Source organism: Neolamprologus brichardi, chromosome 12 (genome assembly GCF_056152115.1).
Source record: "Neolamprologus brichardi isolate AB-2024 chromosome 12, ASM5615211v1, whole genome shotgun sequence".
Classification (NCBI taxonomy): domain Eukaryota; kingdom Metazoa; phylum Chordata; class Actinopteri; order Cichliformes; family Cichlidae; genus Neolamprologus; species Neolamprologus brichardi.
The window spans coordinates 17,576,436-17,600,967 of NC_142115.1; the positions used below are offsets into that span (position 1 = coordinate 17,576,436).

General features: G+C 39.9%; 2 protein-coding genes across 4 annotated transcripts in view; one reads left to right on the top strand and one right to left on the bottom strand.

Annotated features, from left to right (window-relative positions):
* nol6 (nucleolar protein 6 (RNA-associated)) overlaps positions 1-24,532 on the bottom strand; it is an 82,294-nt gene that overhangs the window by 26,248 nt on the left and 31,514 nt on the right. The window lies entirely within an intron of this gene.
* Positions 12,242-24,532, top strand: part of rhobtb4 (Rho related BTB domain containing 4) — a 39,059-nt gene continuing 26,768 nt past the window's right edge. The window contains exons 1-2 of one of the 3 annotated variants that reach the window (XM_006784105.3): positions 12,242-12,426; positions 13,158-13,302. The gene's annotated coding sequence lies outside the window, so the exon portion shown is untranslated. Of the gene's footprint in view, positions 12,427-12,813; positions 13,088-13,157; positions 13,303-24,532 lie in introns of those variants that run through there. The other 2 variants (XM_006784104.3, XM_006784103.3) reach the window with 2 other exon arrangements.

Sequence of the window (24,532 nt, forward strand, 5' to 3'; positions counted from 1 at the left end):
TATTATGATTTTTCCTCCACCAGTGCGGGACCTGAAGCTAAAGCTGTGGTAGTTTTCAGTCTAGCTGTTTGTTTGTCAGTTGGCAATATTGTGAAATAAGCACCAGGGCAAATTTCATGGAACCTGGAAAGCTGCAAGTTTCCTGGTTAAAATTTGTTAAATCTAACCAGTTGTCCTTGTTACAAGAGTTAACACACGTTTATATTGGATAAAAGAATGTCTCAGTGTAGTTTTCTGTTTGCACGAACTTTAATGAAAACACATACAATCTGCTTCTTTATTTTACCCAATGCTGTAGATTTGCTTTGCAAATAATGCAAGAGAAGCATTACAAAGTACAACAGAGATAACGTTTTCTAGGATTTTCTTTTTTATTGAAATGACCTTAACTGAAAACTAAATTTGCCATTGTCTTGTCCTATACTACTCATTTTATGACAGGTCATATGAGGCTCTTTGTTTTTTGTTTTATTAAGTTCATGTCGGGCAAACAGGTATCATAATTCCACCTTATCATGACAAGATAAGAAGAATCAGGTCAGCGAGGAGTCGTGTGCTATTTGTCAGGCTAGAGCTAAGCATGTATTAAATCCCAGGGTTCTAGTCTTTTCTGGTTTGCAGTCAACACCGGTCACGTAACATCAGCTGACAGGACTGTTTTGAACTCACACACGGCAACTTATGTAACTTAAATTTGGTTGGTGCCAACTTACAGCCATGTCAGTGATCTGGTTGCATCAAAATGTGAATCATATACGTGTGCGACAGTGTCATAAACACGCAGTCCTTATGAGATCAATAACTTTGGCTGTGTAATATTGTGTCATGCTCCCCAGCTGCCTGGAGTGAAGTGGATAACTAAACTGGCAGGAGAGGGATGGTGACGGACTAAACTGTCAATATGAGGTCCCAAATGACATAGATACTGAGATTACATAACTAACTGGAACAGTACACACAGAGAGATGCCAAGGTTGGTCAAAAGTGACACATGAAAGAAGCAACAAATTAACAGAAAACAAAAAGAACTGAAGGCCTGTAGGTAGAAAATGAGAATAAGACGTGAAACACGTGAAGACAAACAGCTGCAGTGATATATTCCTTGTTAACTGAGCCAATAGTGCTGCTCGGTTCTCCAGCCCTGTACACAGCCGCAGGGCCACTCATGCTGTGTACTGCCACAATACTTGTCAATAGTTGGCTTTTAGGTGTAACACACAGCTGAGCACACAATGTCGGGGAGATAAGACCTAAGCATGAACTATTCTATGATATAAATGTGGATGTATGTTAGTGCATGTGTGCCAAGTAATAACAGTATTGAAGCAATGTTCTCCTCATATTCCCTGGTAGACTGTCTGAAATCTTTTATTAATGAGAGTGACAAGACAAAAATAGATTCAACCAGACCCTCAATGAAAGGCCCTGATGTGTCACTTCAATAAAGTCACAGAGGAAATGCTGATGACAACACGAGTATGACTTTTCCCTTCTGAAAAGTAATCGTGGAACAATCACAGTACCGGCCTTTTGTCTAGTTATCTCAGCATTTAAGGCACGTTTGAGTGTCACATTTCTATTTCTACAACTGAAAAAACAAATAACCAACAAAACAAGTTCGTTTGGTGCTCTGCCCAAACTGCTGATGGGTTTCGACCGAGCCCGGATGGTTTAAAAACCATGCTGCAATACAAGTTCATCCATCAAGGCCGGTTGAGGCATTATGAATTAGCAGGTGTGGTAAATACCACACCATGTATAACATCATCAGTATCTTTGAATCTGTTTGCTTTTTCTTCTTCATTATTGTTGTGGAGAAAGGCTATTTATTCCTTACCAATCCAACCTTGTGGCAGCTGCCTAGGACTGTGTCCCTAAGCCTGCTGGGATAGAGGCTCACCAGGGGGGATGAAGAGCCTAAAGCCCCTCCAGCTTGCTGCCACAGACAGACCAGCTCTCTGACGAAGCAATCAGAAAACCAGCTCCTAAAGACAGGCTGCATAAATAGATCTTCCATTTTAAACACACTGAAATACGAAGGAGGGGCACACCACAAACTGACAGAGCTGAAAAGAACTGCCATTGCTGACTGATGACGTGCAGATAGAGTGTGGCCTTAAAGCAGACAAGCAAAGACAAAGCAGAACTAGTTCAAAATATATATGTAAGTGATTAACAAATGCCAGTTTTTATGTTGTATCTCCATAGATGTCTTCAGGATGGTTAGGTTCTTATCCAGGGAATTGAATCAGTTTTCAAAGCCATAGTTATAAAGACCTATGTTCAGCTAGAAGAAGACCAAGGAGACACATACCAGATGACCCCTATAAAGTCTTGATCTTAACATTCAGGCAGTGTGGGCAGTGGCATTGAGACAAGCCTAAATCCACAAAAGAATTCATCCAAAATGGTGTTTTGGGATAGTGATTGTGGTATGGTGGACCTATATGGCTCTAATAAGAACAATCCACTGTTAAACTGATCATGTAGTTTATATCCCAACTTATAGCTGGGTGTCAAAGTACTCTCTGCAAAAAAGCACCAAAAGCAGACACTGAACAATATTAATATTCCAAATGATGCTTATTTATTCTGTATGAGATATTTTTCCATTTAAACATTCAAAAATGGATTGAAGACAGTTGGGAGGAGCACACATCATCACCTTTCAAATTGATATGGAAAGCTGTTAGCAAACAGCTCCTTATTACCAGCAATTATGGAACAACATTAATATTAATTTAAAGTCTTGTTTCCATCTTTCGTTTTCCATGCAAGGCAACAGTACAAGACGTTGCTAGCTGCTACATCAGTTTTTTTCTTTTTGCTTAAACAAACTGTGTGCAGTCACTAAATACACCACTCTGGTCAAAATGAGCCGTAAAGTGCAGATGCTATTCAGGTGTAAATACTCTGTAGCTTTTTGACTATGAGCCATTCATCTCCACACTCAGACTCACAAACATAATTCATGCAGGTGTATGTACTGATAAACGTATTAAGCATGATCTAAAACAGTCAAACCACTCCAGAACTGCAAAGTGATAAAAAGAATTACTTACACTCTGAACTGTAAATTGCTGAAATAAGCTTTATTGCAGTCATCTTTTCATATTTGGAGCAATTATAGTTGTATATATTAAGTAATTTATTTCAAACGGACTTTACGTGCTTGATGTGTTCAAATTATTTGCCTAAACAGTTTGCAGAAAAAAATTCAAGTACTTCAAAACAGGTGAAACAGGCTGAGTAGTAGAAAAGTAGTAGAAAGTAGGGTGTGTAAACTGTAGTAGATGATTATGATAATTGGAATGCAGACGGACTGGAGACTCCATCCAGCCTGCAAACAAAAATATAACACCGACACAAATGGGTGGATATAAATTGCAGTAGGATAGATCTGTTCTATTGCAACAAACTAGATTATAGTTAAGCCGGGATAACCCATTCACCTCTGTAGCCACAGCTTCCGTGCATCACCAGACTGAGACTGAAAGCTACACCCACACATGTCCAAACCAAGGCAAGCCACCTTTTCCTGTCTGTGTGGGCCTTTAATTTGGGGAAAATGACTAAACATCCAGCAAAAACTGACTCACTATATCCCAAATGTTCTCTAAAAATCACGAGAAGTTGAGGTTTCATGCTTAAAATAAAGACAGGGGTACATTAAACTTTGTCATTTTTTTTTTCTGTCATTATTTTTGATTTTAGGCTTCCAGAAGGTTTTGGTATGTTAATAATATTTTTGATCCAGTTTCTTTGAACTTAAACACATATATGATAAAATCCAAGTGAAATTATTTACTTATGTTCTATCTTTCATAATTTTAATTAAAAGTCATAGAACATTTTAACAAGCTTAGCTCTGTAAAGAAACTTCTTATACATCTTTCAGTTATGTGGTAAAGATAATTACTACTCTTTTGCCACTCACAAGTGACTGTGTCACATTCTAACTATCTGGTTAATCATTAAACACTAAAATAAACTTTTAATTCTTTTCTATGATGCAACTCGGTACTGGCCCTGCCTTTCCACAACTTGCAAACTTGCCAGAATGATCTTCCTCATTTCACTATTTAGCTTATTGAAAAATAGAAATTGAACACATAGTCATGCAGACGCTGACCATTTAAGTATAGTCCATTATATAATCACTATTAGTAGGATGGTCCTGACCTCTCTTTCAAACGCACACACACAAACACACCACTTGCATATCCCCAGTAACGTCAGTTTGATTGCATGGGTTGGCAATGGGACTTAAAAGCATTAGATTAAAGTAAAATAAACATGATCAGACCCTGCCATCTGCACTGGGATGGCATGGTTGCCTAGCAGTGGGCATTGTTTGGCTTGTCTGACGCTGATGTGCTGACGCTGGTGTGTGAGTGCGCGTGCGTTTATGTGTATGTGTCCATATGTGCAGATGGCACCTTTCAAATGATGATGGATTTATTTTCCAAACAGTGTTTCAAATAAAATCAGTCTTGTCTCAGATTCGGCACGCAACCTTTGAGCATACTTTGAATGTGCTTAATACAAGGTTTCATTATGGCAAATAGTTTGTTCTCAGAATAGCGACAGCTGGTGACAGCTGAATATTTTTTTTGTTTTCTTACCTCTTTTAAATCACACAGTTCAAAACAAATTTTATCATAAAGATAACTCATTTGATTGTAAGACTAAGCTACAATGGTACTGCGATATGCCACACCTTCAAAGCTGGTATGATTTAGACCTTTGCTTTATGAAACAGATCAAAATTTGGTCATTTGTAATCCCTAAACACCTCTCACCCTCCTCTCATTACCAGCGTGTGGGTGAGAGAGTTATTGAGTCTCAAAATAGAGTCGCAGCAATAATAACAGCGATATCCTGGCAACCCTTATCATTGTGCTCTGTCAGTGAGACTGCTAATAGGGTTAATATGAGAGAGATGAATGGACATCTTCAGGGCACGAACTAAATTCAAAACACATCAACATTTCCATCAGCTGTCATCATACCTTTGTTCATTATCTCTCTGGATCTATAATAGCCATGTTTATATTTTATTTGCATTGCTCGTGTTGCAGGGACACAAATTTGGTTACACAGTCACATTTTTTTGCAAAACAAAACACAAGTTGGGTTTAGGTTAGGTTTAGGGTGAAGGAAGTAACGGTTACATATACATAAGGAATTGAAAATAGATCAGTATCATGTTATCTGAAGTGGTACTGACACGAAACTGTTGGGTGGTGTGTGCATACTTGGAAGCTAAGGCCCAAAAGTGAAAATGCACCATCCAATGGTTATGTAGTATGCTAACTGAAAACCTAACGTTAAACTAAATCAAATCAGTTCACCAAAGGGTTCAAAAAGGAGCATTAAAGCAGGCCCTTCCTCTCAGCAGTTGTTAGACTTTGTATAATGTGTAATTAATTCATGTGTAAACTAAAAAGATTTAAGTGTTAAAATTCAGATGTGGCTCTTGTGTATGCAAGTGCCAATGCTACCTCACATAGTGTAGTCTCGTAGGCTCTCCTGTTTCACAGCCCAAACCGGTCAAGGATCTTCTGTTCCGCTCTTGTGTGAATTTTCTGTGTATGCAAGTGTCAAATATATTTGGGCAGTTCTTTCCTGACAAGTTAAACAAAGCTCAGTCTATCTAGGGTGAGAACATTTAGCGAAACCAATATTGCAACTTTAAAAAATTCTTTAGACACTGTATCAGCTTCTTCCCCATGGTAAGCTACTTTCTACATCAGGGTTATAGTAAAGTTTCCAGCAATTTGCTGCCATTGGGGTCATCTTTACTGTTGCATACTGTTGGACTATTTAGACCATTTTCTTTCTTTTTGTCTTGGGTGTGTTGGCTATATGACGTATTGACCATATTTATCAAACATTCCCTTCCTGTTCTGTATGTCAATATAAATGCTGTGGAGCAACAGCTTTATACACATTAAAATCTTACTAGATACAATATAGTGCATATCCACATCTTCAAAACCTTAAACAGCTTGTGTCAGGTTGATTTAAATTCTAAATGTCTGGTTTTATGTCAGCGTAATATCAGCCTTGCTTTTGGTTAACTCACTAGAAACTTGAGCCTCTGTGATTCTAATGTAAAAGACTACTCACTTAAGTAAGTCCCACAATATCATATATCAATCTGCTCACAGTATGTGGGGGAGAGCGAGTCTGAGAAACAGACGAATCTTTGGTTTAGAGAGAAATGCTGAGTTCTTGTGCTCTGCTTTACCTGCAGCAATGGCTAAGAAAAAGAAGAAGAAATTAAACATTTAAAAAACAGCTGTCATTGTTTATATATGAATTGACCCAGTGGCAGCTTTCAAAAAGTCTGAAAGCTGCCTCTGGTTTCATAGATATTCTCTGCAGACTTAAAAAGAGCACTTACAGCAAAGGATACAACTTCCCAGTAACTCCTGTCTTCGGTGATAACCCAGTACCTGTCCCTACTACCAAGCCAGCCTTTTTCCCTCTGGCCAGTACGCAGTAAATGATATGTGATTAAACACAAAGTGGCAAATGAAGCGGAAGTACAAACACTGCAATCTGCTCATTTCTCCTGAGAAAACAGTTGTCCCTCAGTGAAAAATGCAGTGACCCACACACCCTTTCATTAAGGTGGTCACCTTCACAGCGCATGCTAAAGAGGAAACAAGAGAGAGGACTGCCATGGCACCATACTTTCCTGTAATCCTACTATTAATTTAGAGCCACAAGGATAAAAATCACCCAGGTTTTAAAACTTGGTGACTATAACGCCTTCTGGTAGAATCTCAAACCTCCAGTTCCCTGTTGAGCGTCATAACTAAACAAATAGATGGAGAGGAATATAGTTATTATTTTTTTAAGAAGAGGTGAGAAAACAAAGACAGGAAGATAAAGAGAAAGAATAAGAAAATGCAGTTTGTCTGTAAAATGCAGCCAATGAATGTTAGGGCAGGGGTAGCTGTGCTCATCCCTGTTTCCATGGTGACCTGAATGTGCTGTCGGTGCAGTGACGCCAGTCTGGAGCATTGCGTTGCATGAGCCACACGTGCCAATGCCCAGCTGACAGCAGCGAGCATACGCCTGTATCTATTCATAGCACCCAAGTGATGCTCTGAAGGGACACGGGCAGCCTGGAGTTCTGGCCAAAGAGGCCAGGTGTCCAAACCTGGATGAGTACAGACCAAGACCGAATGCTACTCTTCATCCTTGATGGAGGGGCTTGGAGAGAACGTGGGAAGAACAGATAGCAGGAGTTCTGTCATTGCCTCTTTGATCTTTGTCCTCACTAGCAAATTGACCCCTGACCCCTTTTTTTGAGGTTTCTAAACAGATGACACAGGTACAGCATGCATATGCGCATGTCCAAAAACACAAAATCAAAAAGAGGAAAAGCAAAATATTTACAAACTCGATGGGGTAATGAGCATTTGTTTGAGGTACACTTATTCAGTTTTCAAAGTCACCTTTATTTTCTCTTAAACTGACTGCTCACATACTGGTAATATACAAACACACTGTGATTACCCACCATATAACAACTTGGTGAAAACAAACAAACAAACCCTCATCCCTGAAAAATGCGCAACAAGTCCAGCTGTGAATTTCCCTCACTGCCAAATATTCCACAGTCAACGGTTAGTGGTATTATAACAAAGTGGAACCGATTGGGAACAAAAGTAACTCAGCCATGAAATCAAAAGCAAGGTCACTGGATGCTGAGGTGCATAGTGCAGAGTTTGCCAACTTTCTGCAGAGTCAGTTGCTACAGATGTCCAAACTTCATGTGGCTGAAAAATTGAATTATATATTTTGTAAATGTAAATATTGAAAATATGCTGCAAACTTGCTCTGCAACTTTGCATCCCCTCCACTGATGTTAAAGCAGACCGCTGCTGTCCATGTAAAACATTTGAGAAGTGTTCTACTGAGAAGATATTAAAAAATAATCCTATAATCATCTAGAATTTAAGCAGTAAGTCTCTTCTGAAATCCCCTGGATTTAAATATTTTACGAGTAGAAAACAATAACTGCAGCACATAGTCAAACAGTTATAATTTGCCATCACAACACGTGGTCTAGAATGTGATATCTTTAGCAAGAGTGCTTGAAACACCAAGTCAGTGCCCCTTTTGTGAGCAATTGTTCAGGCTCAATTGGTATTTCTCTAACACCGCTTTGTCGCGAGATCAAGCCGAAAAAAAGCAGAGGCTCTGTGGCAACGAGAAGCCCATTGTGGTCCGTCAGCCTAAAGTTAGCTTTCAGTGTGATGTCTGGTGTCAAAGGCCATTGTGGTTCCTGACATACTACAGTGAAGGCACAGAGCTGCTGAGTGCAAATGATCTGTTCAGGACTTTTTTGTGAGTGTGTAGCTAGTTGTGTATTGTATTGTTAAGGCATATTTTTATGTATTGGAGGTGCAACACATAGGCAAAATGTTTTTGTTTGTTGTATATAGCTGACATAGGACTTTCAGACCTTCGGGGTCAGCAGTTTCCCCCCTTTAGGAAAGGGACAGAGTGAGAGATGAACCATGTGGATCCCCTATTATGCCCCTATTGTGCCCATGCAGCTGCATAAATAGTGCTATTGCAGAGGCCTCTGGCAATTCAAAAGTGCTGTACAAGACACTTTGAGATAAAGGTTTGGTAGACCCATCTACACCATTAGGAAGAGAAAAGAAGTTTTGCCCAATTTAAGCAGAGATGTTGACAGATTCAATACACTTACAGTCTCATGACCTTCAGTGTGGCATGTATTTGTATCTATACCCATCTTTATTTCCATCTGCAGTCTAGTAGAAAAAGAAAGTTTACCCTCTTTCAATTGTAATGGTTTTTGTATCAGGACATTAACAAAAAACTATCTGGACTTTACCAGGTTTTAAAGGTGGGTAAACACAACTGCACATGACAAATTAGATCGTGTCTTTATTTATTTAATAAAAAGTAAGCCGAAAACTAAATACACCCTTACTGCTTAAGAATTTACACCAATCAGGAATAACATTACGACCACTGACAGATGAGGTGAATAACATTATCTCGTTGTACCTCTCACCTGACCTCCTCTGTACATATTAACAATGATTTTAAACCAGATATTTCAAATTTGGATTCATCTCTCCATAAAACCTGTTGCCACTGATTTTCAGTCCAGTTCTTGTGTAATTGGGCCAATTCCCCCTTTCCCCTTTCTTAAGAATGGCTTCTTGGTAGCAAAACCCTTCTACTGACACTATTTCTGGTGAGGTTTCAGTGAACACTAGATGGATCAACTGAAGTGTGTCAGGTCTTTGCTGGATTTTTTTTCCTGTTTCTTAAGGATATGACTTTCCAACATTGTTTATTTGCTGTAGTCGCTCAAGCCTGTCCCTCTTTCCTTTGTTCTTCACCAGTCCAGTTTCTGCAAATTTCCCGCCAAGCCAAAATGTGTCTAGTTTTTGGCTAATAGCTCTTTGGCAATCACCTTGTTGGTAAAATTATTATTTTATGCCTTGATAACTGTTTAACATTGGCAAACTATAGAAATGGGTACAAAGTCTGCGTTTTTGTGAAGGGCTGCTAGTAACAAAGAGCTATAGATACAATTTAAAATAGATTCCCTGCTAAGCGGTCTGTTATGAGTAGACACAACACTGATTCATCCCTTGGGTTAGATGTCTTTTTATGCTTGAATGGTTCATAGGTCAAACATTTCTTTGAAAATGGTCAGGTACAGGGGCTAGAGTGAAAATAAGTGACTTTGTGTACGCGTATTATAGTTCAGAGAAGTTGTAGCGTGTGTGTTTACAGATGTGTGTTGTATGTGTGTGCATGTGTTGTGTTTGTGTTATAATTCACAGTAGTGGTTCTTCCCAAGTGTACTAAGAGTGCGGCTACAGCATGATGTGACAACACCCGCCTGCACATATGTGAGCATCTGCTGGCCATAGCTTGAGGACGGTTGCTTAGGACTTGCATGCATGCTGAGGTAGGAGCAAGCCTGGGCAAGTTCCTTTCCCTTCACAAGACAATAGCAGCTCAGATGCCTGTCTGAGAAGGAGTTTTAGGGAATCTGTGAGAGACAGGGGCCTCTCACACTCACTCAACTTCCTGACATTTATGCTTTTGCCAAAAAGAGAATATACAGAGAAAAGACCTCTATTTACAGAAATGTTGATGAAAGGTGGGGGTCAAATACTTCACTGACAATTAAAAAAAAAACAAGTTTATGGCGAAGAACAAATTGAAGTGATCATTTTTTCCTGTTGTGTTATATTATACATTACCTTCCACACAAAGGTGTATTTTTATAAACACATGTAATATTTTCTAATTTTATTTGATTTGTTTTGATGAAAGTGCAAGTACAAGTTGTAAGCTAGGACTGTTACCATTTTATTTCATTTTATTTAACTTTTTGCAGCTATTCATATTATTATCATTGGAACTGTGTACCCTTTTGACTTTTATCCTTTTATGCAGTTTGTAATAAAAGCTCCCAATTTTAAGCATTTCACACAACTATGTTTAAACACAGTGGCAGTGAAAATACTGAATCTTAAATCCTGAAGGTTACACAAACTGACCCAAATGACGTGTTGCTTTGCTTATTTAGCCTCACATCTTCATGGTTGTTCAGAGAAGGTGAATTGTTCCTAGAAGACTGTTGGCTCACCTTGTTGCTAAAAAAAAAAAAAAATACAACTAGGTGTGAAAAAAATAAATGAGTTGAGTAATGTTGGGGAAAAAAAATGTAGACCATATATATATACAGTCTTTAATTTTTGCTTGTGCTAATGGTTAGATTTGTCAATACAAGAAGAATGAAGAGATATTTGGTGCATATGTTTACTGAGGCTTGGGCGTTCATTGAGATTATGAGTCTGCTGCCTTAACAACAGGTTTGGTTTTGTATCGTAATACTTGTCCTTAACTTTTTAACTATTGCCCCCATAAATACACCATACAGTGGTGATAATACTAATAACACTATCCCAAACACTAGTAAAAAAAAACAAACAAACTACTGTACCTTATGCTAAAATTAATTCTTAAAATAAAATGTCTATCTGACAGAACCAAGTGCTAAATGGGCAACTGAAGTGTCTGAATAACAAAGACGGAGTGCACTAATGGCAGCTGATTGACTAGTGATGAATTGTTTCTACTTAGAAAAAACTTCACCCTGTATTTGTGGAACAATGGCTCTGTAGCCAACATCCTCTCCAAAGAGTGACTATACAAGATCTTACAATAGTGTTTTGTTACGCCAAAACATCCACCCAAATAGTTTTGAACTTGGGTGAGTAGTGGAAAGAATAAAAACAAAGGTGTAAACAGTTTCAGCCATATTATGAACTACATGAACTTCCACACACAGACTTGTTCAGGTGCATATGCTGAAGTCAGCTGTGTTACTATCTATCTATCTATCTATCTATCTATCTATCTATCTATCTATCTATCTATCTATCTATCTATCTATCTATCGTTCTGACAGAATATTTCAATAAGTGGCAAGAGGGGGTGGGATAAATCCAACTGCAACACCCATTATAGAAAATATTTTATAAAGCTATCAAGGATAATCTATGAGGAGTTACAAATACATGAAAATGTTGAAAGACTGTGTGATACGGTGTAAAGTTGAAAGCAACCTTGAACTCTTTAGTGCCCTTCACTCTATGTTCACGAATCAAACAAAACACCCAACTTTGAACTTGACCTTCATTTTGATCCCGGATACACACTTGTTAAGTTTGTGACTCTGCATCTTAAGTGTCAGATTATTAGTGTTTAAAATGATTTTTTATTTATTTATTTAGGTGTTACAATTTTAATTATACTAGAATACATAAACAGTACTAAGCAAAAGACGTAAACTCACACATCCTATAGTCACTATGAAGACCACGATGCTTGCGTAGTGCTGACGTTTTTTCCCCAACCATCACGGTTTACTATGGTAAAACACTCATCACTTCATACTCACAAGGTGAGATCTATTTTATTTAAATGGCTACAAATTCATAATTCAGCACCTCAGACACAGAGATATAAGGCATGACTTTCTAATATTATAGCCATTTTCCCCTTAAGGAGCACTGTGGTTGTTTTACTACCTCCTCACCCAGCGAGCAGTCTGGTCTGGAGGCTGGCACTCGCTTTGCTTTATGAATGGATGGGTGTGGCGCTTGTGACAAGCAGTGATGCAGTCATCACTGTGCTCGTTGATAAGCGCTGGCGTGCTGTCCATGCAGGATGGTTTGGAGTGAAGCACAACTGGGTTCTGCCACCGCCTGGGAAAGACAACGCGGGAAGGAAAGGGGAGGAGAAGAGAGAGAGAGAGACAGCGGCGACAGTCTACTCCCCAGCAAGGACCAAACTTCTGGCAAGGGATTCGGTGAGACGGGGGACTAAAAGATAAAAGTGCGGGTGAGATAGAACAAAGGGCAAATGCACTTTTATTTGGGGATATGCTGTTTAGTTATAGGCGGATTACAAATAAATAAAAATGGAACAAATATAAATCAACACAGAAAAGATTAAACGAAACGGGGCTGATGCCACGAGGGTGAAATGTATGCCAGAGACGCTCGTACGTCTGCGACGTAAAGTGTAATATTTTAAGAAACAAACAAAATAAAATAAAATAATAATAATAATAATAATAATAATAATAATAATAATAATAATAATAATAATAAAGAAATAGAGTAGTTCAGCCATGATTCTGCTGTGTGAAAACAGTCAGACAAAAGAAAGTAGGGGCAAGGTTCCCCTCCTCCGTGTGTTCCCTCCTTGTAGGTGTGACAGAAACAACAAAGGGACGTGGAAAAACTCGCATCAGGACCACAGGCTCACAACTACCCAGACAGATCCCGGAGCACAATAGCAGGGGTCTGCAAACAAGAGCATGTCTGCAGGTTTTGCAATATGCAGCAGTCTCCGTGTAATTGCATTTCTCCTGGCGTCTCTCGGCTACAACAGTCGGGAGTATTTTTCTTCTGTCAGCTCTGGCAGATCTTTACAAGAAACGAAAGCGATGATTTGAGGAATTTCAAGTGCTGAACCGGAGGAGCAAGTGTTAAAGCATGTGAGTTATGATTAGATGTTGTCATCCCGAGGAATGCTATTAAGTGATCGCAATTGTTTGTGCCTTGCAGTTTAATGGAGAGAAGCGAGAGACGAGCGCTGCCCAGAATAAAGCGAATGGAGTAGAGCAGCGGAGAGGTGTGAACTTAAAGTGGACGTCGAAAGGGGGAAATAAAAGAGCCCTGAACTGATTGCAGAAGCGAATGTGTTTCAAAGGTAGGAGATTACGGGGATTGTTGCACATGCTACGTGTATTGCCATGCCATTTAATCTGTATGCTCGCTACAGAGCAGTTCACAGTGCAAGACCACATGTGGACAGACAGCAAAGGGTTGCATAACGGTTCAGTTAGTTTGGGCTGTTCAGTGTATTGCGTTTATCGACATATCGCAGGCTGAACTAGAATAGCCTTCGTTTTAAACTTCTCCGAAAGCTTTTTGGGAGGTTACATAAGTTATCTTAGAGCGGGTGTACTGAACAAACACTTGAAAACTAATTGAAATTTTACTTTATCTTTTTATTTGTAGATCTTCCTATAGAAAAAAAAATACATACACACAAAAACATTGATTTGCACAGCACTGATAAAACTTTGTGACCTACCTAAAAGGGCAGTTTGGGTTTTTGTTTTTGGCAAGTGGAAGTTCTACCTCATACTCTTCCCACTTTTCTTTTTGTGGTAAAAAGGAGGAAAAACTGCACAGATCATCTTGTTTAGCTGTGCTCTACTTTAAATCCCAGTTTCTTCTGCCATATTGTGATGTTCCCTGCAACTGCTAGTTTGCCTAGCTTGGTTAAATACAGAATTAGATGTGCTCACCACCTGCAGAAGTCTGGATACATGAGTCAAGCTTAAAGGAATAGCTGCAGAATGGAGTCACTTAGTGTCTACAGAGCCAAACAGTGATTCGCTACAGTTACTGGCCAAAGCATGGAAAGAAAACTGGTTTCTCTGACAACAGTCGAAACACCCCCCCTTCATCAACCACAATAGAAGCATGGTGAAAATGTGGTGGGTGTAGGGATGGTGTGACAAAAGTTGACATCAGTTCCTCCACTTTTCCCTCGCTGTTCAGTGTTTTTTCTATCAGCTGTGGAATTTGAACCGTTCTTCCTTTTGGGGTGAGGCCCTTCCCTGCGTCTGCTCAGAGGAGTAGGATGTCTCAGTAGATGCGGTGCATATGTGTTTGTGAGTGTGTGTTTAAGTAAGTGTGTGTGGGTAACTGGGGCTTTCCAGTAGAGTTGCACACCAAACATTCTTGGCTGTCGAATGGCCGACTAGCGCGCCAAGTCCACACAGCTGGGAATCGTATAAGAAGAAGTGTCTTTTTGTGTGATCTGGGCAATACGACGCACATGCACAGTCACATGCGCGCACATGCTCATGCACAGAACTAAAACACACAAATAGTCTGCTTTAAGCCTGCACCTCGGCTCAAGAACAATTTGAATAGTTGGTGTCTGTGAGGTGCATGTGTGTGTGTGGTAGGTGTATTAGATGTAACTAGTAATAAAGTGACGCTCATGCACACACTGGTGGAATTCAACATAACTCTTCACACACACAGAATGGAGAAAATATAACAGAGACTCAGTCATCCTGCAACAGTGTCTTCTTTTTCCAGCACCACATGATGTTTGTCCTCTTTAGTAAGTTTTGGACAGAGAAAACATGGTGGTGGTGGTGGTGGGATGGAGAGGGAGGGTGGGATGGAGAGGGAGGGTGGGAGGGCAAAAGAGAATAAGAGAAGGGATTGTGCTGGCGATGCCAATTGTACAGTTTGTTTCTTATTGGCTGCTTCTCTGGTTGTTGTTGTTGTTGTTTTAAACGGGGTGTCAGTGAGCAAAGAATGTGTATGCAAGAGCAGAATGCAGAGTGAGAAAGAACATAGGCCTTTGTCTGCTGGGAGAAGAGAAGAGAAGAGAAGAGAAGAGAAGAGAAGAGAAGAGAAGAGAAGAGAAAGAAAAGAAGAGAAGAGAAGAGAAGAGAAGAGAAGAGAAGCAGATTGTATCAAATTAATATAGGAGAAATTGAGCTGTAGAGGGAAGAAAAAGGAGAGGAGATCAAAGAAGAGGGACACGAAGAGGTTTCGGCCGTGGAGGAAAGAGTAAAGCAGGCTGAGGGAGTGAGAATGAGAAATTCTGACAGAGTCCTATTCCATATTATTGTAAACATGATCAATCAGAAGGCAGAACCCTTCTTTTTCTCAGATCTGTCCTGTTTTCTGTTTGAACCAAGAAGCTGATAAAGGAACGATTTCATTAGAAGAAATGAAAAGAAAAAAGAAAAAAAAAACAGATAAGTTAACAACTTATCATCATCACAATCTGTTCAAAAAACAAACAAAACATCCCTTTAGAAATGATCTCTTTCCACATGTTGAACATTTGCCTTGATTTGATAATCAGCTGCACCGTGTCCCTAGCACTCGCTGATTTCTTTGTACTTGCGAGTGTGGCTTGGTGCGATTACTTTACAGATTGAAACTGCTCATCTGGACAAAGTTCTTTTTGTACAAAAAACTGAATGTCTACATTATATGATGCATGCGGGAAGCAAAACACACATTTGCAAGGCCAGAGAGTCGGTGCGTGAGGGAATATGTTTTAGTAGTGAGAGACTTGGATAAGAAGGTGTTGTATCATCAACAAGGACGGACCGGGGTGGGACAGGACCACACGATCAAACGAGAGGAGATAAGAGAGCTGGCTGAATTCAGAGAGGGTGTCTTTGTCCATTTGTGGTTCCTCAGATAGCTCCAGGCTGGATTGAGGCCAGGGGCTGACAGGGGTTGTGTCTAGAGATCTGAGATCGCTGCACTGATAGGAAGGCATATTACACGACATCACTGCTGAAAGAATACGATTAAGGTTTTCGGTTTCAAAGGTTTTATGCTGCAAAAGTCATTTTGTTTGTGGTATTTTAACTTTTAGATTTTGGCTTTTCCAGTTGTGCCTTGGATTTAGTGCTCATCATGCAGGAAACGCTGCCTGCCACTGCATTGTGTGGCTGCAAAATGACAGATTACCAGAGAGCTGAGGTAGGTTAGGGCCACCTAAAATTATAGCTGAAAAGAAACTTCCAAAAAAAAAAAAAAAGCCTAGTGGACTGATATTTGAAATGGCCTTGAGCTAACAGTGGCTCTGACAGTCTGGCATGCAGAGACACATATAGATTGTTCTGCTTTTACACTCCTCAACCCATGCTATAGTTTCTCCATTTCTCTATTTAATCACATCTCTTGCTCTTTGTAACCTGTTGTCCTGTTTCTATTTTGCTGTGTGGAAACTTGGGCGCGTGTGTGTCTGCATGTGCATCCAGGAAAGGATGGCAAGATATTCTCCAGAGACCAAGTGGCACCATTTGGTGGCTTGGCTGTACTGCGTCTCTATTTATGTTCATGCTTGTGATTGTGTCCTGGTCGTACGGCTCTATCACTGTGACGACTACATCTTCCTGCGCAACTGTGCATGATTATGCATGCATAGTTCTGCATGTGTGCAAGGCTGTATGCAATTTGACCCCTGGAAATCTTTCTTTAGCATCTGCTCCTCTCATTTGTGGCAGAAAGCCGATCCCTTTTGGTGAACTGGCTCCAGCATCATATGACTGACCAAATGGCAATGATGTTTTGGAGTGCGCGTGTTCTGCAGTACAAAATGACATTGCATATCATAACAGGTTGCCTTTTGGCTATTGATGTATATGTGTGGAGTTGTGTGGGTGTGGCTGTCTCCTTGCATCGCCTACAGGATGCTCTAAGCACCTCCCAGGCCCGAATGGGCCCGCGCAGCTCCATAAATCTAGCTCGTGCCGCTCACACAGCAGCAATCTCTAGCGTCTTTTATTTTCGATGCCTGCAAGCCTGGAACTCTGTCTCCTTATCTTCCTGTTTGTTTTCACATCTTTCCTTTCCTGCCTGTCTATCCATTCATAACAGCAATTTGGCTTTCATTAACTAAGGATGGGGGGGGGGACAAAAAACAATTAGCACCTACATTGCCAGAAGCTCTCCTTGGGTTACAGAAAGTGACATAAAGAAGAGGAGAGTTTCTCTGAAGTTTCACACACATATTTGCTCATTTTAGCATTGTCCTCCACTCATTTTCTGTCCCCGCTTGTTTTAAAGAGGACACTTGCAGTGTAAAGATGATTTTTCAGTTATTTCTTCAGTCACTCTAGCAGCTTTCCCATCACAGGGATGCATCCAAAAAATCTTTTAACTCAGTCAAACACAAGACCCACAAATATAGAAACAATGACTCACACAGTGAAGCTTTTAAATTCCAAAAACCAACATTTCCAAACCACACTGTACAGACATAAACAGACTGACACATACATACAGTATCAGTCTCGTCTAGTAATAGCCAAAGGCAGATTTTCAGAGAGCAGAACACCCAAGGGTGCCGTTCCTGCTAATCCAGGTCAGACCAGCTTCAGTCTTGGCTGAACCACCCATGAAACCACAGGATTTTTAATCTGTAATTTTGCCTGTGCTTGTGCGGTTGGCTCTATTTAAGGTGTTTCCTTGCACGTCTGCTTTGACACGTACACATTGTTGCCCCGTGATCGCCCACCGCGTGCCATTTATTCGAGGGCTGCCCAATTTTTTTGCTGTTTCAGAATGATGCAGCATGTTTGACTGATGCTCTCTCGGCTCTCTGTCTGTCTCGCTTTCTCACACAGTCAAGGACACACACACACACTCCAGAATAAATTAATCAGATATGATAACTGATGGAAGCAAACTCGATGTATGCAGGACTGCAGTGTCTGTGGTTTGCTTCCTCATGAAAATTGGAAATTGACTCATCACATATTATGTGGTGTGGCTAGACATTTTAAGCCATGTTCTATTTTTAGTTATTGCAATACAGGGATCTTTTCCTTCATTTAAATCTATTGCGGGGAAAGAACAATAAAACACTGAGTGATGTAGGTTGAGGTCAGACATAGCGGATCACAAAATACAATTTAAGGGTTAGACAGTAAAATGTGGTTTATCACCTGTGGTCTTCTTAAAGCAGACAGTTTGGAAATTGTTGCACTGACTGGCAATGAAATATTCTTGGTCTTTGTTTCTGTCTCTGTCTTTCCCACTGGAATACATCACCAGAGTTAGCATAAATATTTAATCATTTTATTATCTTCATTCCTGTTTAATGGCCCAACATACTTAATAGCAATGCACTCAACAACATCAGAGGCCAGGTTATACAAAAATATTGACTTCTTGAGTCTTGTTAAGCTCCATTATGGTTTTCTGGTCAGCTGTCTTTTAGTTTCATCTTTGAAAGAGAATATCTTTGTGCTTCATCTTAACATTTATTTGGTTGAAATGACCCGTGCCCACAAGTGGCTAGGATTAGCTGGTATCATTGATGGTGCAGCATCCAAAAGAGCCTAACCCCACGCCCTTAATCAAACGATTAAAACGTGTGTGGTCGTGCTATGGCTTAGCAAATTAATGACATGTGGTCACAGTGCGTGGTGATAATTGCATGCTGGTTCTATCATCAGGCCATGGCACAGCGGTGTGGAAATAAATAAAAAGGAACCGCTAGTATAGATTTTTCCATCACTATTTTGGGATGCCTCTGTACACGAGATATCAGCTTTGTTTCTGCGCGCACATTTGCTGTCTTGTGTAATGACATTCCTGCATTTGGAGATTGCATGATGACCTCCTTTGCGATACAGCCGAGCAGCGTGTGTAGGATACTCCAATTTAGTGCTTTTAAGTGAAAATCATATCTCTTCATTTGATGATTTTTTTTTCTTTTTTTGAGATTTCAGGCCAGCTGACGGATTACATGCCTCCTGCACTGCCTGAGAAAATGCTTTGACCACTCGGGATTATAAAACCCACTCAATGGGCTGAACTGAATAAAATTAAAAAAGCATTGCTATCGAGGTAAATGCTCTATCTGTGAGATGCAAGGGTTTTACCTAACAACTCGTTTGTTTTTGTTTTGTTTTCTCAATTCTAATACAATGTGAGGAACTCTGCAGAGCAGCGCAACTAGATAAATGATATGCAGGTTATTTGAAGTAAACACAACAAAGGGCCTTCCTGTTATGCCATGGTGCTCTGTAATGTGGCTATCTGACTATTTCTGAGTCTCCCTGTGATTTTTTTTTTGTTGCTGTTTACACTTATGCTCTTCCCCTCCCCTCTATCTTCATATCTGTTTCTTTATGTAAGCAAGTGTCTTTTAAATAGAAGCAGATGGATACTGAATTAGGCTGATAGCAATATGGATATTGCAAGAAAAATGGAAGCGAGGATGAAAATGTGCATTATATCAAACATAGAAATGTTACATTAACACGCTCATTTACAATATTTGACAAGGATCTTTCAGTTTTCAAAAGAGAACACACAAAGTTATATGTTTTTACAATTTAACAAATTAAATGCCACACATAGCAGTTGCCATATTTTTGATTATTAAAAGAAAATAATGAAAGCACATAATCCAGCGGACATGTTTGACCTGTGGTATGGGCTTTCATAGGTAGAATTTCCTTAGCTGTGGTGTTTGCAAGCCAAATAGATTAGGAATCTCTGATACACAGTATTTTGCAGAGTGAGCAGGGTTGATGTACTGACTTTGTGGAGTGTGATCTCGGCGGGCCTACAGTTCTGCTTTTCTGTGCCAGACTGAAGTCCAGAGGTGTTTGTCTTGGCTTCGTTCTCTGTTTGATCAGGCTGTTTTGAGAATACTGACTGACCTGTGCTGAGGCCAAATACATCTCTCTCCTCACAACTTTAGCATTTCCTTTGCCTCTGTCCCTTCTCTGTCCTATTGTCTCACAAGTTTAGAACTTTGAAACATTAAATTTAATGTTCATTTTCAAAATATTCTTAAACCTAGCAGATTGAATTTGACCTTTTTTTTCTTTTTGTACAAGATAAAGAACAAAATCAAAAATATATATTTTTTTCTTTTTGTTCATGCAATTTTCAGGAAGGCCCAGTTTCCTTCTTCTTCCCCTTTTCTTGTTAGTTGTTTGATCTTAACCTCAGTCCAAAGTTTAGTCTTATATGTGGTTCAGAGAGGTCACTAATACTTCTAACCTCACCATGGGTAGTAGGGAAAATGTCAAGACCCACTTATAGATTGCATGTATTGCGAAAGAGACTCCATCCTTTGATCTGCAGTAAAGTGCTGGTCAATAAAACTCTTAAATGCCCAGTGTAGTGCATAGCACTCTGCACAACATAAATATCTGCATTCACATGCATTTTGGCTGAGCGAGTTAAGGCTGAGAGAGCCTAAATATTTTCCATAAAACTATTACAAAGCACTAAATACTTTCACAGCAGATTCCTTTTTGCAATGCATCATTAATTTCTAGTGTTTGGTGGCATTTTCTCTCATTCCTGCCAATAGATTTCTCAAATAATGTTGTTACTGCAGTGACTATCAACAAGGCAACCATGGTGAACCACAATTACCTACGCAATAAATACAAATATTTAGTCCATTTGATAAAGGATAAAGAAAGGTTTCTCTTGGACTTGTAATCTCACACTAATGTTCAGCAGTTGTTCAGAAAGAAAAAAAAGAATCTCTTTAAGTAAATGTGCCAACGGATCACTGAGAAGTGCTACGCCTGCAGCACCATGCCTGTTTAATGGGTGGCGTTTCCTCTTTTATAAAGGATATAAAAATGTAATTCTAACAACCGATCTGCTTACTCTTTCCCTGCCATCACAATATTATTAAAATTAAGTAACACAGTATCCTATATACAACACTTTCCAAGTAATTCCTGATAAGATCATCACTGATCCCTGCTGATGGATTTACTAAAGGGCATACTAAGAGAGTATATCAAAAGGATTATATCAATTTCAAGCTGACAATGAAAAATTTTCATGGATTATACACTAAACTTGTTCAAGGCAGGAAGGAGAATAAAAATCAGTCATATCAACCATGGTGTACTACACCTGGGAATGTTCTCTATTCTTAAGTGTATTTTTTAATTATATGACATGCTAAATATGTTGCTTTGCTTAAAGGAGTCAATCTCCTTCAAGGCTAAAGCCTCCTGACACTGGTTTCCTGTGCTAACCTAAATTCTGCCCTCAGCTTCTGAAGTTACTCCAGCTCTGGTCCTACTTCCTTCTCAGTCTCCATCCCCATTTCCATATCTGTCTCTGTGTCATTCCTTAACCTGAATCTCACACCCCAGCTTCACATAATTTCCTGCTGCCCCCCTGACCTAAGTACCTAACTCATCTCCACTAGTGTAATACCCTGATACCTGCACAGCCTATGAATCCTTAGGGTCCTAATCGGCTTAGCCATCACCTGTCATGGTAACTAAAGTAATCTATTTTTTTACTGGAGCATAATATATGCTCCATTTATCACAAATTAGTAAAAAGGACTCTTTATGTATCAACCTGTGCTCAGGTTTTCTGGGAGACGCCTTATACAAAAAGCTGCCAGCCCTGGTAAAATGAAAAAACACCCAGGTTGTAAAGATATGTTTAGGTTAGAAATAGGGCTAAGTTTCCACCAAACTGAACTATCACTTTAAGAGTTCAGACCAACGGCTGAAGAGAGCCTTAATAAGATTAGCCCTGGCACTTGACAGCTACAGCTTAAGAGGCACCTCCGTTGACCTGTGTGTCTCTGTCCAGCAGAGAGTGTACATGTGTATTTCCTTGCATTCATATATGATCTTAAGGTTGCCTTTTTAGAGCATCAGGGAGGCTGTTTGTCTGTCTGTGCACATACTCCTGTAAACCTGAATTGAACCAAAAGCCAACTTTTTTTTGTAAATCTTTATCTGTTACTGCATGCACTGGAGCTCAGCAAGCCATGCCTGTGCAACCTCAATCCCCCAAAGTCAGAATGCAGGAAGTACATAACTTCAAAGGCAGATGCATAGTCTGTCTTTATCGCAGAAGGTTTGTGCCACTCAAGAATTTACCTTTTCACTCTTCTGCATGTCAAAACCCCATATCCACCTTGGCTATCACTCACTGCTGTTTTGTCTCAGGCTGTGATTTTGGATAAAACAGGCTTACAAGCAAGGAATTTAAAACAAGAAAACGATTCAGCAAACACAAAGCTGATGGAATCACTGGAATTTGCCACTTAAGTGTTTTTACTTAGGACTGAGTACTGGGTACTTGAGGCTGTGCCAAAGACACTATATCCACAGAGAGACTTGAGTAACTTGACTTGAATATGATCTGCTGGTGGTTGCGATGGGATATGGGGTTGTGGTTGGGTGCGCTAGATGCCGCATTGCTCTAACTGGGTCGTTTTGGCACTCTAGGGCTGCTAGTTGAGGACAGGGAGGAATATACAGCCCCGTGTTCTTTTTCACTCCAGGCACTTCATTGCGAAAGCCAGGCACCACACTGTGAAACATTTAAGTTGGCATTAATATCATAATCAGAGGTCTGTTTATTCTCAGACAGACAGCAGGCAGTTAAACAAAGAGACCTTCCCCTCTCTCCCCACAATAAACCCTCAGTGGTGCTGCCCTCCTCCTCTTTCCTTTTCCCAGCCTCTCACCCTGTCCTAAAGACACTTCACATTCCCAACATATTCAACCATCATGGCCCACCAGCATCAACAGCACAAACTTGACCTGGAAATATATCTGTATTAAAGTCGTTGAACATTTATCTGCGGCCAAACAGTCAGACTCAACAAGCTGCCGGCCCACATGTTATGACACTGGGGGAATAATAGCTGCAGACAAGTATGTCAACAGAAAGTTTTACCTCTTATATTGGGTCTGCTGCAGAACTTGAACTTTAGCAATTTAGCAGCTCAAACACATTAGTCTATATTTATTCCTTCCAGAGATTGAGGGGGTGGTCTAGTGTGCATGTAAAAGAAAAAAAACAATGGTCTCAAAAATGCAAACGTGTCTGAATCAAGCAACATGGTGTGTGTTTGTGTGTTTGTGTGTGTGTGTGTGTGTGCATTTAAATATAGCTGTTATTTTTTAGTTTTTGTTTTACAAGGCATAAAAGATAACTAAGTATGTCTCCCTAACACAAAACACCATTTAAGCATTTTAATAGTCTATAATATATTCTGACCAATCAATTGTCGCTTTCTTTAAAGGTTTCACTCGTTCGGTCACAAGCAGTGCAGTGACTTGTCTTCATTAGAGTGTAATAAAGCAATGACCACTGGTCCCACACATGTAGTTTTCCAGCTGGCTCATGATAAGGCATATTACTGATAACTTCGCAAGTAAACAATTCCTTCAGCCTCTCTCCCTCACTTCCTCTTTTGCGCCCTTGCCTGTCTGCCTCATTTTATACTTTGTCTCAGGCCTTATCTAGCGTTAAATGTTTTTCACGTAAACTCACACTGTGCCATCGCCCATCACCAAATAGGCCGGCTGTTACAAAACACACTCTATTTCATGCCAGGGTGCCAGCTCTGGCAACACTCAGCCACTTCTCCATGCCACTCTGTGTATGTGTGTGTATGTGTGAGGGAGAGAGAGAAAAAGAAGAGACAGAGCTTAACAGTGGGGATAAAAAAAACTGACATTTTTGAATTTATGAGCTTTTTTTTTCAATATTTTCCCACCATCAATCATGTACTGTAGAAATGCCAGTTTCCCACAAGCTCGTTTCACTAACGTTCACTTACTCCAGGTTCACCTTTGACCTTTCATATCTGAACTTTCTTCCCAGAGAAGCAAATGCCACATTTTTTTTCTTGTCCCTCACCTCTAAAACAAAATTGTATGACAAAATCATCCCGCTAGACACACAAGTGAATGCTCTCATCCTGTAGATCCACATCATATGGAGTGTAATGTTTGCTGGTGTGTGTGCTTTGATATGTGTGTGTGAGTCAGTGCCGAAGGTAGAATTTAATCTTTGATATCGTTATCAGTTCCAGGGTGATGGTGGACTGTTTGCAAGACCCACTGGAGCTCTGACCTACTTGTGTCAGTGAATAGGTTGCATAGGCTGTTTTTTTGTTAAGAGTGTGTGTGTTTGTTAGAGTTTTGGGAGGGTGTGCACTTAAAGCGAACTCTGTGTGGACACAGGGAGTGTGAGAAGCTGGGTGTTTTGACAGCTTTAGAACAGTTCCAGCACAGTGTTGGGGCAGGGGGTGAGCCGGCCTGTTGGATATATGAGTGTGCGGCGAGGGTGAGAATAGGGTCAGCGGAGTGGATAGGAGGGGATGAGATAAACGCAAGAAAACACTACCAAAAAATGCTAGTTTATAATGAGTAAACATCTGAAATGAATTGATTTGAAAATGTATTGTTTGTTATCCCTTAGCAATACATATGAAGAGCAAACCTTACTTCTTACTTGCAGTTAAAATAAAACAGATATTAGTCTTGAACTTTACTAAGCTTAAACAAAATGAATTATATCTAAATAAATACATTTCAACATGCCATTCCTTCCTTTGGTTAAACCAGAGGAGC